Here is a 15,243-nt window from a genome sequence, read left to right as displayed (position 1 = left end):
ATAAACTATTTCAGTGAAAAATCTTCATTTTTTGTTGTATATAGATCCTCCTCATTTTTATGTTGTTCTTTTTGAGGATTGACATGAAATACCCTTGACTCAGACAGAATGATGCTGCTGCAGTGATTTCTTTAGGGCATGATCCTTGAAAAAATAAAAAATTATTTTCTTTTTGCAGGGACTCTGGGAAAGTGGTTCTCCATGTGAATTATATGTAGGGCTTAGGCTGGAGTAGACCTGGCTCCTTCTGACTGATGCCGGGCTAAGAAACCAGAATTTCCGTTTCATTTATGTATCAGAGGGATCTTGACCTGCTTTGAAATCAGGACTTAATCTTAGAAGAAAATATAAACTGCCCACACATTTATATTTGTTAAAACTAGCTAGCATTTTTTAGTCTCCTGGCCACAGAAGCAAAATTTCTTAGTCAGAGTATCTTCTAGGAAAGTCTTTGTTACTCTGGGAGAAGAGCAGCAGCTCAGGTTTCTGTCTGTTTGGCCCAGCTTACTTTGGCTCTGATTCCTTGATGGGTTTAAAATCATTCTTGGTGCTCCTGTCACCTTCCAGCGGTCTATTCCTGTACCCTACTTCTTAGTGCCCTTGTCACTCAGCTCATCCTATGGTGGTCCATTTCCTGGACCTGAACCTGCACAAAGCTGTTCTTTCTGGTGGTTGAGGTCTCAGTGTTGTCTCAATAAAATATCAGACAAGTTCACTGTAGCTATGCCATTTGGAGTCAGCTTAAGCAGTCATGGGATCACACTGTTAAAGTATCTTTTAATGCTTTTTTGGAAGCTCGTGTTAGGCAGGATTTGTCTGTTTGTTTGAAGCTTGTCTTTGTCTAGATTTGAAGCTTGTCTTCACATTGGAAAAGGTATTCCAGTCAGTTCCTTAAAGAAAATTCCAGTTATATGGCTAAGTACTGATAGCCCACATTCCTTGCTTTGCAATCCAGGACAAGACTTCACCTCATTGTCTCTACAGAACTCATCTAGACAGACCAGGGAACTTGAGCAGGCACAGCAGACTTAGAAAATACCAACAATATATGTCCACTCCCATCACAATGCATCCAAAGCATCCCACTCCTCTCCTCCTGTGAGGCTTCATCGGCGTTTAGGCTGAGGTGATAAAGTTTATTTATGTCCTTAATGGTCATCATCATGCTCCTATTATTGTCCTACTTCTTTAAATTGAAAGCACAAAATTCTTGATGTTTCTTACATTCAGAAGCAAATAACAAAATGCTATTCTTCTAACATTTGTAACTTAGCGGTATGATAGTTTCCATATGGTCCACAACTGTCTTGTTGCTTTCTTCCCTTTTGCATGTCCAGCCTGTGTGTGAATTGACCTGGCTGGCAGAAGCAGCTTTGGGGGGACATGCTGATGGATCTCAGTGGCCAAAGGATAAAAGCACACTCCCCCTCATGCAGTGGAGTGGAAAGGGGCAAAACTTATCTTAATGAGATTAAGGTCAAAGCAGACTGAGCCCAAAGGCTCTGAAAAAATAAGGATATCATACAGCATATTGTTGATCATGGATATCTCATGCAGGTATTTTTTTCAGGACTCTTACTGTGAAGGTATTGAATGAAACTGAGGCTTTAGCTGAGACAGCTGGTTTTATCACCAGTCTGTAATGCAGTAAGTCATGTCCTAAGGGCAAGTTGACAGTGTTAACCTGCTATGAAAGGATCCTAAGAGAGTTTCAAGTATCAATTAGAAAAAGTGTAATAATAAGTTTGCTTTCACCTCTTTCTTACAGGTGTTTCTGTGAACACCCAAAATTAATAATCTGTTGTGGGAATTCACCAGCCAGCTCCAAGCAGGGAACAGCAGTTAACAGCTCAGCCCTGCTAGCACATTGTCACTCTTTGCCTTGTGCGCAGCACACAAGAGACAATGCTTTTACAATTCACCAATACCGTTGGTGGAAAAAAATCCTCTCAGAGCTAACAACCTTCTGGTCCAATCGCAGGGCATGATTACATTACATTCAGAAGTGTAAGTTCGGGACAGCACACACACTTAAAAGCAGGCTGTCAGAATGCTGCAGCTGAGGGACGGAGAGTAGGAGAGGGAGGCATGCTTATCACTGTTAATCCCATCTCTGGCCACATCATCAGAGCATTGTGGTGGATGATGGTGCCCTACATGCCTTTGCACAGTAGACTGGAATAGTGGCAGACACTCATTGTACCTTTTCAGTGTTAGATTCTGATGTTTTGCCCAGGAAAGCTTCTCTCTTCCTTTGGGAGAATCCTGCTACGCGTTTGGAGTGTGCTTTAGTGCAGCAGGATAACTAAATTTACTACATTTCTTTGCTACATGTTTTTCTTTCAGCATTTCATAGAGCAAGATTCCCAAATATAAAAATTAATAAATAAAATGTTATATTAAATGATATGCAAGACTGGTATGTTAGGTTTTCATAAGAATGAAGAGGAAAGGAGCTTGGTAAGATTACCACACTAATATCTGTAAGCAGTACTTGATCCAGTAGTTAAAATGATGGTCCAAAAATTTTTGAGAAAGATCCAATTTGCTAAAAAGAATTAATATTTAACAACTATTTATTGTATAGTATCTCCCGAGGGATGGAACAGAGGCAGAGTAAGGAGATATTGAATAAACAGGTACATTGATTTGCATGTTTTGATGACAGTCCAAACAGTGAGTTGCCTCCGGCTGCTGCACACTTGAACCCTTCCTGGCTGAGTGAAACTCCTAATTAATTTCCTTTCTTATTCTGCATTCCCTCTGGAGTCTGTCCATTGAAGAGGAGAGTGTATGCAGACTCTGCCTTGCCAAATCTGCAAGGAAGTAGTGGTGAGGGAAAGAGGAGATGGAAGAAAAGAAATTAACATGTACTTGTGATGCAGGCATGCAAAAATAGAGGAAACAGATGGTAGAGATGAGGAGAACAAGGAAGTGAATATACCTGAAACTGCATGTGTAGGTGGTAGTAATTTGCCCTCGGTTAACAGCATTTTTCTGCAAGCTTGTCTCTACAAAAAGGTTACTACAGTTAATGTTGCACTACTCTTTCAGAGCCTTTTCGGCTCCAGATTACTTTCTTGGCTGACACCCATAGCTAGGTCAACTGTTTCACAGACTACCTTCCTTGCTTTTATCAGTCCTATGTGCTAACAGCAAGAATTCATGTGGAGAAATACCTAGCAAAGCTGTTGCTGCCAGAGCTGAATACAAGGCAGGGAACCCCAGAAGGTCAGCTGGTTCTCCATGGATTACCACCACTTGCTCTGGGAACAGCTAATGGCCTGTCATTCAACATCTCCAGAGCAGTGCTTCTCAGGAAATAAAATTCCCTGCTGATATAAATTGCCATAGCTCTACAGAGCTTTAGGAAGCAGTGAGAGAAGCTGAGGAGCTTTCCCTACTAGGCTTTTAGAGGCTGTTATAATGTGCGTATTTACAATTAGCACTGGTGATCTGGTTTTGCTGGAGAAATGTTTGTCAGCAATAAAACAAGTTTCATTAGTATGCCGATAATAATGGAGAGTGCAGGGAATTTTTGAGGCCAGAAAAATTAGAATGATGCAAATATATTCCTCCCTCTTTCCCTAAGGAATCCAGGATAATGAGCTTTAGATGCAATACAATTCCATTTCTGAATCTCCTAAATGCAGGAATGGAAAATCCTTTCTACCTCTGTGTGTATTACTCTCTTCATGCAAAAGAGGTTTAAAATTATTCATGTTCAGCAGGACTTTACTGTGATGTTTAAAATACTACTATGAGCTGTTTAAAGTACTATTATGAGCATCGTTGTGATTTTTTAACTGTATATTATTTAGGAGGTGACTTGGCTTGCGACCAAAACAGGTCATTTCAAGCACTGATATTTTCTCTGCTTTTCAAGTCACAAAGGCGTGATGTTTATTCCCCAACCTTAACAGTTAACCTTAACAATTGGACAAAAGCGTGTTTCTTATTTTGTTTGTTTGTTTGTTTTTTAGGTTTAGATTGTTGAAATGTTGTCTACAGTTCAGTCAAAATGATAGTGTGTGTTGCATGTAGCACCACTTGCAAATCAGTTCCCACACTTTGTAACAGAAAGTGCTCTCCAAGTCTTCATCACTGCTAAGCTATTCCAGTAATTGGTATTTTTACTTGCACATTCTTTACATTGGGCTGAACTACAGCACCTGGATTTTGGCAGAGCAGGATGACTAATTTAATGCTAGTGTGTCCTCTAGCCACTTTTAACCTAGACTGAGCACTCTGGTGAGGTTTCACTGAAGTCGCTCTTGCAGATGTGCGCTTCATGACATCTTATTCAGGTAGTTCTATGAAAAAATTACAGATTCACACCTACTGAATGCAATAATAGTTCCCATGTGTAGACATGCCCTAATACTAATAGTGCATGTGGAAAACAGAGATACTTGTATAATTTAGTATTAATAGTGAGGTATCACAATTGACTTAATTTATACTATTCTGTCTGACTGAAGGGACTTACATCAAAGGAGTCTGTAATGGAAAGTAAGCAGGGTATGAACCACGACAGAAATGAAGCACCTGTGGAGGCAATTCCAAAGGCCATTAAGAGAAGAGTTCATGAACTATTAATCTATTTCTGTGCTGCCAGCCAGGCCTGTTTTTCCCAAGGCCAGAACCTAAGATCAAAAGCATACTAAGCTTTTTAATAAACCTTGCCTGACAAGGAAAGAGGCAGAGCATTGCTAGTATCAACTCAGGAGGACATGCTGAGTAGAGATGGACAGCTTTCAATGCACTTGAGCCAGCAGGGGCTGGGTAAATTTACAGTACTTTGCAAGACCAGGCATACTTACCAGCTTAGGTTCTCAGTCCATTTGTTGTTCCTGTAGTGCTGCAGTCCAGCCAATATGCCATGTGGCAAAGCGGGCTTTATTGGCTTGGGCATGCAGCAGTAGTGTCCAAATATTGCTATGCTAATTCTGGAGATGGCTCAGTCCATACAGAACCAGCTCCAGGCATCATCAAGCTCCTCAGCATTTCAAGCTGGGGTATCTTTCATTCACAGTGTAGACATTCCCCAAACTGTACAACTACCACCCAAGTGTTTCTCCTCCTCTATGTCTCTCTCCTTAGCTCTATAGCCACAGAACAAAAGTGGAGGTAGCTGGTCTTGAGTGTTGTTTGAAAGAGGCAGTGGGTAGAGAAGGGAGCAATCTAATCCACCTGCTCACTTTATACCTACAGATAAATGAAGTTTGGAAGACACAGGTATGTAGCTGTGTCAGTAGCTTGTCACAGGCACTGAGAGGTGAGTCCCTAGCAGTTCATAGCTGTAGCAGGGCCTGCCATGTTAATGCAATTGGAAAGGACTGCCAACTCCCAACCTTGCAATCCGTGCTAACAGCTACAGCTTCAAGTTTCACTCTGACAAAAATGAAGATAATAGCTAAGGAGAACGCCTTCCCAATGACTGTGGCTGGCAGGTGAGAACAGGTTTGTGGTAGGCTGACAGCCCCATTTAGTTCTACGCTGGGAAACATTTAGTGAGAGCTCATCCTCTGGGAAGTGTGCCCAAAAGGGAGAGTGAGATCATAGCTGAGGTTTACTTCTGAGCTATAATGACACCGTGGCCTGTAATTGAAGTTGGAGGGGAAGCAGTTGTGGAAGTCAGCTACAAGATAGACTGGCAAAAACACAGAACAAACTCCAAACAAATTTAATATTGAGAGCAGAGCTTTTGCTATTGAAGTCTGCATTTTGAGCCCGAATCTTACATTGATGAAAAGCACTGGGTTGGCAGGTCTACATGTGTCTTCTGTTTGTTCAGGCAATGAGTACATGGCATGTGGTAGTCATAAAACTACTGCTGCTACTGTGCAGTACAACAGTGCATGTCAATCTTTCCTGGAACCTCTGCAGCTAAAAGTGACCTATGCTTGCCCACAGTGACTGCAGTCCTTCTGTTCATTCTGCCCACACAGCCATAATTTAAGTCAGCTGAGTGGATGTCCTCAGTCACACAGCTATGCCTGATTCCTGAGTTACGACTGTGTAGTACCTGGGGGATCACTGGTTTTAGGTACGGTTAGATTTGAGCTTATGTTCTGCAGGTAAACAGGAAAAGGGATTGGTCAAGATTACTGAGTTACTTGTTCTTTCTGAGACCTAACATTTTTAAAATGTGGGGCTTAATCGTCCTAATATTGAAGTCAAAGTAGTTTTTGCCATCACAGCAGGAAGAATGACTAGGTCAATATAATTTACACGAGAATTATAACTACATTGCTACCATGGGTCAGAAATTACTGTTGTCATTACAACAGGGGGACTGAGGAGAAATCTTTCTCAAATTTTTTTACTATGTTTTAGGTATACTTGTTTAGAAGAACTTTAATCTTGATTCCATACACATTAGAGATAAGTGGTGTGTGGTGCTATGGATTTATGATGTGACAGGTTTTTGTTTCCTGACAAATAGTTTCTGGGCAATTTTTAAGAAAATTTAAACAAATTACGTGTGTTCTACTTCTTTGTTATTCAAGTTCTACTGTCAAGGCAAACAAGAAAAAAGGAGAGAAAAAAAAAGAAAACCCAGCTACAGTTATAGTATATCTATAGTATCTGTATACAGCTATATTATCTGTTTCAAACCTTATAATCTTAGTGGGCCTATATATACTCTATTCTTTGTAAACTCATAATTCCAATATGCTATAGTAGTACATAATTACACACTGAAACATGCTTCAGGCAAGCCATGCTTTCTGATACTTCAGTCATGCTTTGCAATACTTCAAGTTAACCTAGTCGTTACTGCGGGGAGCCAAATACACTGCAACTCAGGAACAGCAATTAAAAAATGGCAGGTTGGCAGGAGATTAATGCCCATGCTGATGAACACAAATAAAAATATTTGTGGCAAAAATTGATTTCCTACTTAAAAGTTTAAAAATCAGGAAAGAATGATTTGTGAATATTAGGTATACATTTTACATTGATTTTGAAATAAAATATTCACCTATGAAAGAGGGATAGATAGTAAATGGCTGTGTATTGAACACAGAAAAACAAGCCATCAGAATGACTTTGATTTGGACTGAGAAGCTGGAGTCAAACCAGTAACCCTTCTAAGGACAGCAATAATGCATCATGCTCATATAATGGCTAGCTAAGAGTGGTAATGTTTAACTGGAAGTCTGCAATGGTACAGCAACACAAATCTGCTCTTGCCTTCAATCCTTGGCTGCAGTGGCTTAAACATAAACAATAGACACTTTTGACCCTGTATGTCAGAAAAGGATAAATTATCTGCTCATTTGAGGCAAGTCAAAGTCTCCGTGACAAGTATGCAAGCATAATCTGGAGCTATTCTAATAGCCCTTCTAAAAGCTAATGCCATGGTTTCAGAATGGCATAACTAGTATAAACAAGAGCAAGGTTTTTTCAAGCAGCAAATATTTGGTAACAAATTATGGTGGGCTTTGAAAATGAAAGAGAAGAAGTGAGGTTAAAGGAAAATGCAGAGTATCCCCTAAGTCATGCAGATCCTGATCCAATTCTTAAAGACTTTATTAGGGGTCATATGTGGCCTACAGTCAACAGAATAACTTTCTTTCATAGGGAGAACAGGATTTTAGTGAGGCACCAGCATGAAAACCTGCAAGAGAATTGTATTTGCTTCATTGCCTGGAAACAGAATTTAATTAATTCAGTCTAGCCAGTGTGACTCATATAGTCAACAGATGTGCACTGACAATGAAATATCATTTTAAAAAAAAAAAAAACAACTCCTGAGAAAAGGGATTTTAAAGAAGGGTTTACATAGGTTTAGCCTAGAGGGCAGCAGTGAAAGCCCAGCACACCCTGCTGTAGTAGGGAAGAGAAGGCAATAAAACAATCCATGCAGCCCACTTGTGTCCCATTTCATATGCAGCAACTATTAAATTTACACAGGCCTCAAAACAAGCCAAAAGATAACACACATCAGTTGAAACTTCTGTGCCTTCTCACTTTGTATTACAGGCTCTCCACCATTAAACGTGGCTGTTCATGAGTGAAACCAGCTGTGTTATGGATAAACTTTTTCATAAATTAGCTTAAGTCCTGCAATGCAAATGCACACCCACACTGACCACTGCAATCAGCACGTGCTGTATCCTGTTACTCAACAAGGATATTTGCCTTTTGAGCAATGACCTGGCCCCTGTGATTTATGACAAGAATTACTGCTGCAACCTCTTTCCAATGTTTGTGTACCCAAGCTGACTGTGCAAGGGCCAGGCAATGCTGCTTGGCCAGCTTCTTAGCTATGTTCTGACAGCACAGCCTCTTGGTGGTACCAGCCCTTTTGATAACATGCTGTGACGTGTTTCTAGGAAGAATGATACTCTCTCACTTTGCTTCAAAGATTACTGACAGTTTACATGGATAACTTACTGATCCTAACTCTCTTACTAATAGTCCTCCTCCTCCTCCCTTCTTTTCTTCTTCTTCTTTTTTTTTTTTTTTTTGGTTGGTTGGGTTTGTTTTGTTTTGTTTTTTGTTAAACTCTACTTTCTTAGGCAAAACCCAGAAAACCTCTTCTTGTCACAATCTTTAAAACTTACTGGTTGTTCAGTAATTAGTCTCTGAGCATTTACTATATTGGGCTTATTTCCTTCTTCCTGATTCTTGGCATTGATTGTTTAGAGGAAGGTTAGTTTGCTTTAGTGTTCCATAAGTTGGGGCAGCAGGCATTGCACCAGCATAGGGGTTTGACATGAGATGCACAGTATGTGTGGTCATTTTTGCGGAGTATAGGTGCTCTGAGGCAAGGCAAGGTGCTTCAAGAAAGCCTTCAAGATTGTACGGCCATCCTCATAGACAGGTATATCTTATATTTGTCGTAATTACTTATTTTTGCTAGTAAGACATCAAGTATTGTTCCCACTGCTTTACTGTAGTTTTGAGTATGTTTTATCGAGCTACCTGGAGCTTGTGTAGACATGCTGGTATTGTAGAATTAAAACCAAACAAACATATACCTTCTTTTCAAAGCACAAATCTTGATAAAGCTCTCAGAAAATAAAATTAAAATGTTGAGAGATGCTATCCTTGCAAATATCAGACATGCTTCCAGCTGCAACAGGAGGGTATGACCTTCTTGCTTCAACATGATGAAAAAAAACCCACAAGTATTTATCATATGCTACAGTGTATTTAATTTGTTTCTAAAATATGGTATAGTGCTCAGAGACGAGCAGACTTCCTTTTCAAGTGGACATTTGCCTATCAAAGTCTGCAGTCTCCTATGTAGCAGCCTTAATTGTTTGCATTACCTGAAAGATTAATGCCATTTAAAAGATTTGCAACATCATCAACCTAACTATTTAATTGTTTAAAGTGTCATTTTTTAATAAATTCATGTTCATAAGGGTGGCAGCTATATAGAAAATGTAGAACATTTCTTCTTACCTCTCTTTAGTGTAAGAGATTTACTACTATTAATTATAATCCAAGTCATCAGGAATGGAAATACAAACCCCAAGCCTTCTACACTATAAGCTATTTTCTGGCTCTGCTGGAAGATAAGCCAGAAAGAAATCTCCTAGATTTTTATGTCTAAGTATAAAGGAAATGAGTTAGTTGTGAAAAAAAATAACATAATGCCAGCTTGTGCTTTGTAACCCCCTAGATAATGGAAACCTCTTGCTCACCCCCATCTTTTTTTTTTTCCTTTGGGGAGGAAGGGGGACAATTGAAAGGCAATAAAGTAAAAGAAAGATAAAAAGTTAACTGTATTAAGACTTGAATGTCTAAGATGATATAGTATTGTGAAATTTCTGTGTATTGAGTTGTACAGTCTGGTAAAACAGGCCATTGAAATGCTATTTACAACATAGCTATTCCAGTCATAGGTACATAACAGGGTCATCCCACAAAAACAAAACTCAGGTAATTGCTTGGTAGTGCCCCAAAATGCAGAGGGGAAAATAAATCAGTTGAACCATGGACTCTTTCTCTTTGTCCAGAAGTTGTGCAGAAACACTGAGCAACTGAATGCCAGGGAAGATTTCTTCCTACCTTGGGAACGTACATTGCACTTGATCATACAGCAGAACTTTCTTCCTCTTGATGAAAAATGCCTGGCAAGTACAAATTCCGTCTTCAAGGTAGACTTCAAACGTGTTAATTATTTTGGCTCCAGAAAAGGAAGGGCATCATGGAGGTCTTCTTTGGAGCTTGACTTCACTCTGGGAAGTGACCCTTTTACACTTATAAAATTTCCTCTTGGGCAACTGTAAATATCTTTCCCCACAGAGTCCTGATAGACTTTACTAAAATCTTCCTGGGCTTCTTGTCACCTACTAACTCTGCTGATTTCTCAGCTTTTCTGCAGAGTGCTAACAACTCAAAAAAAATATCTGCACTGATGAAACATATTACAGAAATGGCTAATGCTAAAAGAAAAACAGCTGAGGAATAAACCTTGCAAATATAAGTAGCTGTGATCCAAAATCCAGGAAATAAAACCTGTGGTCCTGAGCTCTTTATAAGTATATACATTTTAGCAAGAATTGACCTATCCTATTGAAATTATGCAAGTATATTATAAAACCAAGAATAACGTTAGGAAAAAAAAAAAACCCACACAAACCCAAGCCCCACACCTATCTTTAACTGCTTTCTCGCATGCAATTCAAGTCTTTGATCCTAACACTGAATAACATTACTTGGCACATAAAATTTGTTAAATGTGCAAATTACTGTATTTTTTTAAACAGATGTAGTGGATGGAAAGGCTGGTCTCACCATCTTCAGTCTCCATGAGAACTGTGCTTTCAAAATAACCATGAAAGACAGAAATGGTTTTAAGCATCAAAGATTTTTTTTTTAAGAAGAGTAATACAATACTATGAAAACCGAGAGTATTCCAACTGTACCTGAAAAGATAAATGAGGCTTTCTGAGATCTCTATAACAAGACACTGTATTCCTTCCTATTTTCCTCCAGTAAACAGTATTTCTTCACTGGAACTATCTTTTCTTACTAAGTAGCAAAGGTTAGCTGTAGCAGCCACAGTAACATAAATTATATTATTGATGAAGCAGTTCATATGAATATTGATACAATACAAAGAAGAACTGAACCCTCACAGCCTGTAATACACATTAGGAAGTAATTCTAGGTAATAATTGGGAGAATGTATTATTGCATCTCATAAATACAGACAAGAGTTAATATTGCACTATTTATGCAGACATTTTTCAGGGGTGGAATTTAGTTGTGCAGGCTCAGCGCAAAATTGCAAGGGTTAGAGTGACTAACAAAATTACTTCACTCACTGAGCAATTTGTTCATTTGCCCGGATCATGGAAATTTCTTTTCTCAATGGAGTTGCTTAGGTGCCCAATGTAGTATGTTCTGTGCTCTGTGCAACATAAACAATCCAGTAAAAGGAAAGATACAGTAAGTACATTCAAAGCTGTCCAAAAGTGTGAAAATTGTGATTTTTTTAAATTTTTTTGGGGGGGGGCGGGGGGGGGAGGAGAGACAGGGGAAGCTAAGGAAACAACGAGAAAAAGCAACTAATTCTTCTTTGCTATGGTAAATTCCAAACAGTTTCTTAGGAATGCTTTATGCCTGCAGATTAATTCTACCTTTCCTTTAATTCCCAGCAAAACCTCTGAGGCTTGTCAGTTTTCCAGAGTAAAACCCAACTTAGCAAACTAGCTTAGATGAGAAAGAATGAGGTTCAAGGGAAGACATGGGTCTTGCCATGGGCTGTGTGCCTCTTACTCCAAGTCTTGGCTCAGTGCTTACTTGTTCTGATTGCATTGTTGGTCCTTTAGACTAGTACTGTGTAAATACAGAATGTTACATTTATCTGAAGCTACTACAGTCTGTAAATATTCCAGTGTCTGCTGCCAGTTTTACGAATGTAAGACTCATGTTGCACTAACAGCAATTATATATGCAATCACAAATGAGGAGGATGTTCAAGAGGCATTTAAGAGCACTGAAATGTTAGATATCTAACAAGCAAAAAGTCTGAATAAGTAAAGAAGGAAAATAACTGTGGTTTTTCAGTGAAACTTCACAGATAGCTAGCTCTGCAAATATCCTTTCTCTTCACCAGAATCTCAGCAAGTCTGAGACTTCTCCAAAAAAAAGCAAAAATACTCCATTCTATAATGTTTTGTGAAATGTGGTAATTTAGTTCTGCCACCATGTACATACTACTGTGTGTTCAGAGCAAGGGGTTTTCCTTACATGATTCCTTCAATCTCTTTGAAAAGCAAGGCAGATCTCTGTGTGCCTCTACTCAGAAATAAAAAGGCATGGAGCCCTGTGCAAGAGAGTTTGCTGCTAGGGCCTGACCTATGCCTTAGCATTCTCTCCTGAGAAATCCAATTTTGCATTCTAAATCTATCTTACCCAGTTTCTAATTGCCTGATTACCTTATTCCTAACTTTCTTAGGTCTCCTTGTGCCTTCCAGCGATTAGGACAGATGGGATTCAGTCATATTCCTGCCTTATCATTTGTGCCAAGAGGTTTTCTGCACCAATGCTTATGCTTTTGTAAGGGGTGTAGGATTTCTTTCTGCTAGCTATCAAGACTGTTGCATTAGATGTTTAAAATGCAATGCATTGTATAACAGTATGATTTGCTTCTCCTCCTAACCTTGCCTGACAACTTCTCAAATTATTTTCTGCAACATCCTCCCCTTTATTCTAGAAAGACTGCAATTAAATGTTGAGCGTTGTTTTATATTTCTTTAAATAATTGGATCATTATCAGAAAAGCAAGAAAATTATCTTTTCTACATGTGCAGAATAAAAGTCGTAATACAGCAGTTCTTCCTAGAAGAATCTGGCTATAGAAACTCATAGACTGGATAATGATCCTGAACAGAAGACCTTGTACATCGAGGAGCTAGGGATCCACAAACAGTGAACATGAGTAGGTGCAGGCCTATGCTGTGCTGTGCTGTGGTGCACATACAGCGTAGCCTTCAAGCCTGCATTGTGTTGGGCATATCCCTTGGCCGCTGGATAGACTGAGATGGATGATGGTAACAGAGGAGCCTGCAAGCAGCTCCTGCCTGATACCAGCAACTATGCCACCTGCAAGGCTTTGCCTCTATCTAAACTGCAGCAAGTTCTCATCTGAGCATCCTTTTTAACTTGACAGTAGAAAGAAGGATGAGTTTTGTTTACTTTTAAGAAAAGTGTACAGTAGCTCAAAACAATGTAACCCTTCAAAGGATCAGGTATGCATTGTGTGTTTCACCCAGTTGGTGGGGGACACATCTGATACTGCAGAACACATTTCCAGCTCTGAAAGATCTTATGATAACCTATACAGTTCACCTCTTTACAGGGTTAGCTCCACTAAATGGCATTTTAAGTGATACTTTACGGAGTGTGAGTGCCTTTCTTACTGGGGTCCTAAGGAATCACCACCTCCACCTGGTGCAAAACAACTGCTTGACCTTGGCTAAGATTACAGAAGCACATTGTAATACAGGTTTTTAATCTGTGTACCAGTATCAGTGAAGGGCAACTACAGATTTCACAATGTATAGCTTCCTGAGGCTACAACATTCTCTCAAGACAGGTCCCATTTAGCACAGCATAGATTATGTGCCAATAAGTTACCAGTCGTTAAGTGCATACTTAAGAGTGTTACTGAGTGAAGGCTTATATGAGTGCATGTAATCACATTTGATAAGGACCATATCTAATCTTCTTGACTTGATGGGTACTGATCACAGACACTTAAAGACTGCCATGCTGACAGAGGAGTTTAGGAAGCATATTGTTATTTGGAAATAACTCCAGTATATCCTGAGCATCATTGGGGCTGGGCACCCAGAGAGGCATTATTGTTCTTGCATGTTGAAGATTCTCCAGTTTAACCTCTTGGGTTTTTTTAATGAGGGCCAGGAACTGGGAGAAATCTGGGTTTTTAAATACATGTAACCCCTTTGTGGTAAAAAAAAAAAAAAAGCAGCTTGCTTTGTTATTAAAAAAGTGAATAGTAACTTCTGATTATACTCGAAACCGTAAAGTGTTTCACCACATGATGCATTTCAGCATGTACTGCTCAACAATTGTCACGTTTACCAAATTCATTGATAATCACCAAGCACATGTTAGCATTTGGGATTTAAAAAACATTACATATTGTAAAATTCCAGGTTTCAACCATCTATGGGAAGTCAAGTAATGAGTAAAGTTCGAAATTTCTAGAGGCAACACTCCAACTGGGTGTTTATATTGATGTCTTTTTTTATGGCCTGTTAACTTTGTACCTTTCCTTCTACAGAAGATATCAGTCCTATTTGAGTATTAAACCATTTCCAAGGGAAAAATAAAAAATTGGTCATACCTGATAGTGAGCATCAGAGCAGGGGAAGGGGACAATGGATATACTGAGTTACAAGTTCTAAAGGAGTTTGAATTAAAGAGAGTTTATTAACCTGCATTAGGACTCAGTATACTTTCCATGACTCCATGTTTAAATATATTAAATACTGCTGTATTGTTTTAATGGACACGGCTTACCATGTCACATTATTTCTAATATAAACTTAAATTCTAATTTGCACTAGGACACAGTCATTGAGTTAAGGTGAAGTGCATACTTCTTCCTGTTGTTTTGACACTTGGCAATCTGATATGCTTTTTCCATGCAAAACCTTACTGGATTGGAACAATATCGCTGTAAGACCTCCCCTTTTGCAGATTCTTTCACTTCATCTTTGCAGGAAGTTTTCATTAAGACATATTACAGCTCCTATCGTCGAAAGCATTTTGAGAGCTCTGTACTGGTGTCAACGGTTTTCCTATGGTGTTAACAAGAGAAAGGAATAGCACAGTACAAAGTGCCATGCAGAGCGCCTTGGCTTGTTGCAAATGCCTTTGATAAATATTAGGGAATGTGTTTACTGCTGAGCTCAGAAATTAATCCACTGGATTGTGAGAAGGGAATACTGCTCTGTTTTTGTTCAGAAGAAACAAAAATATGTTTCCTATTACAATATCTAGCAATGACTCCTATCTGAGCTAAAATTTGGAGCTTCTCAAATGGAAATGAGTATTGTAATGCCAAACTGAGCCTCCCTGGCTAAATCTATTTAATGTATTTGTAATTAATTATCCATAGCTGAAGAGGATTAGTACAGAGTTCAAAGCTGATTAATATACAAAGGAAACTGCTGTATTAGACAACAGAAATAGCTATAAAATGCCTAGGCTAGTTTATTAGGCTCTTGCTCTTAGGTAAGT

The sequence above is a fragment of the Phalacrocorax carbo genome, chromosome 4, assembly GCF_963921805.1.
Source record: "Phalacrocorax carbo chromosome 4, bPhaCar2.1, whole genome shotgun sequence".
NCBI classification, from domain to species: Eukaryota; Metazoa; Chordata; class Aves; order Suliformes; family Phalacrocoracidae; genus Phalacrocorax; species Phalacrocorax carbo.
Note: the sequence above shows the minus strand (reverse complement) of the source record.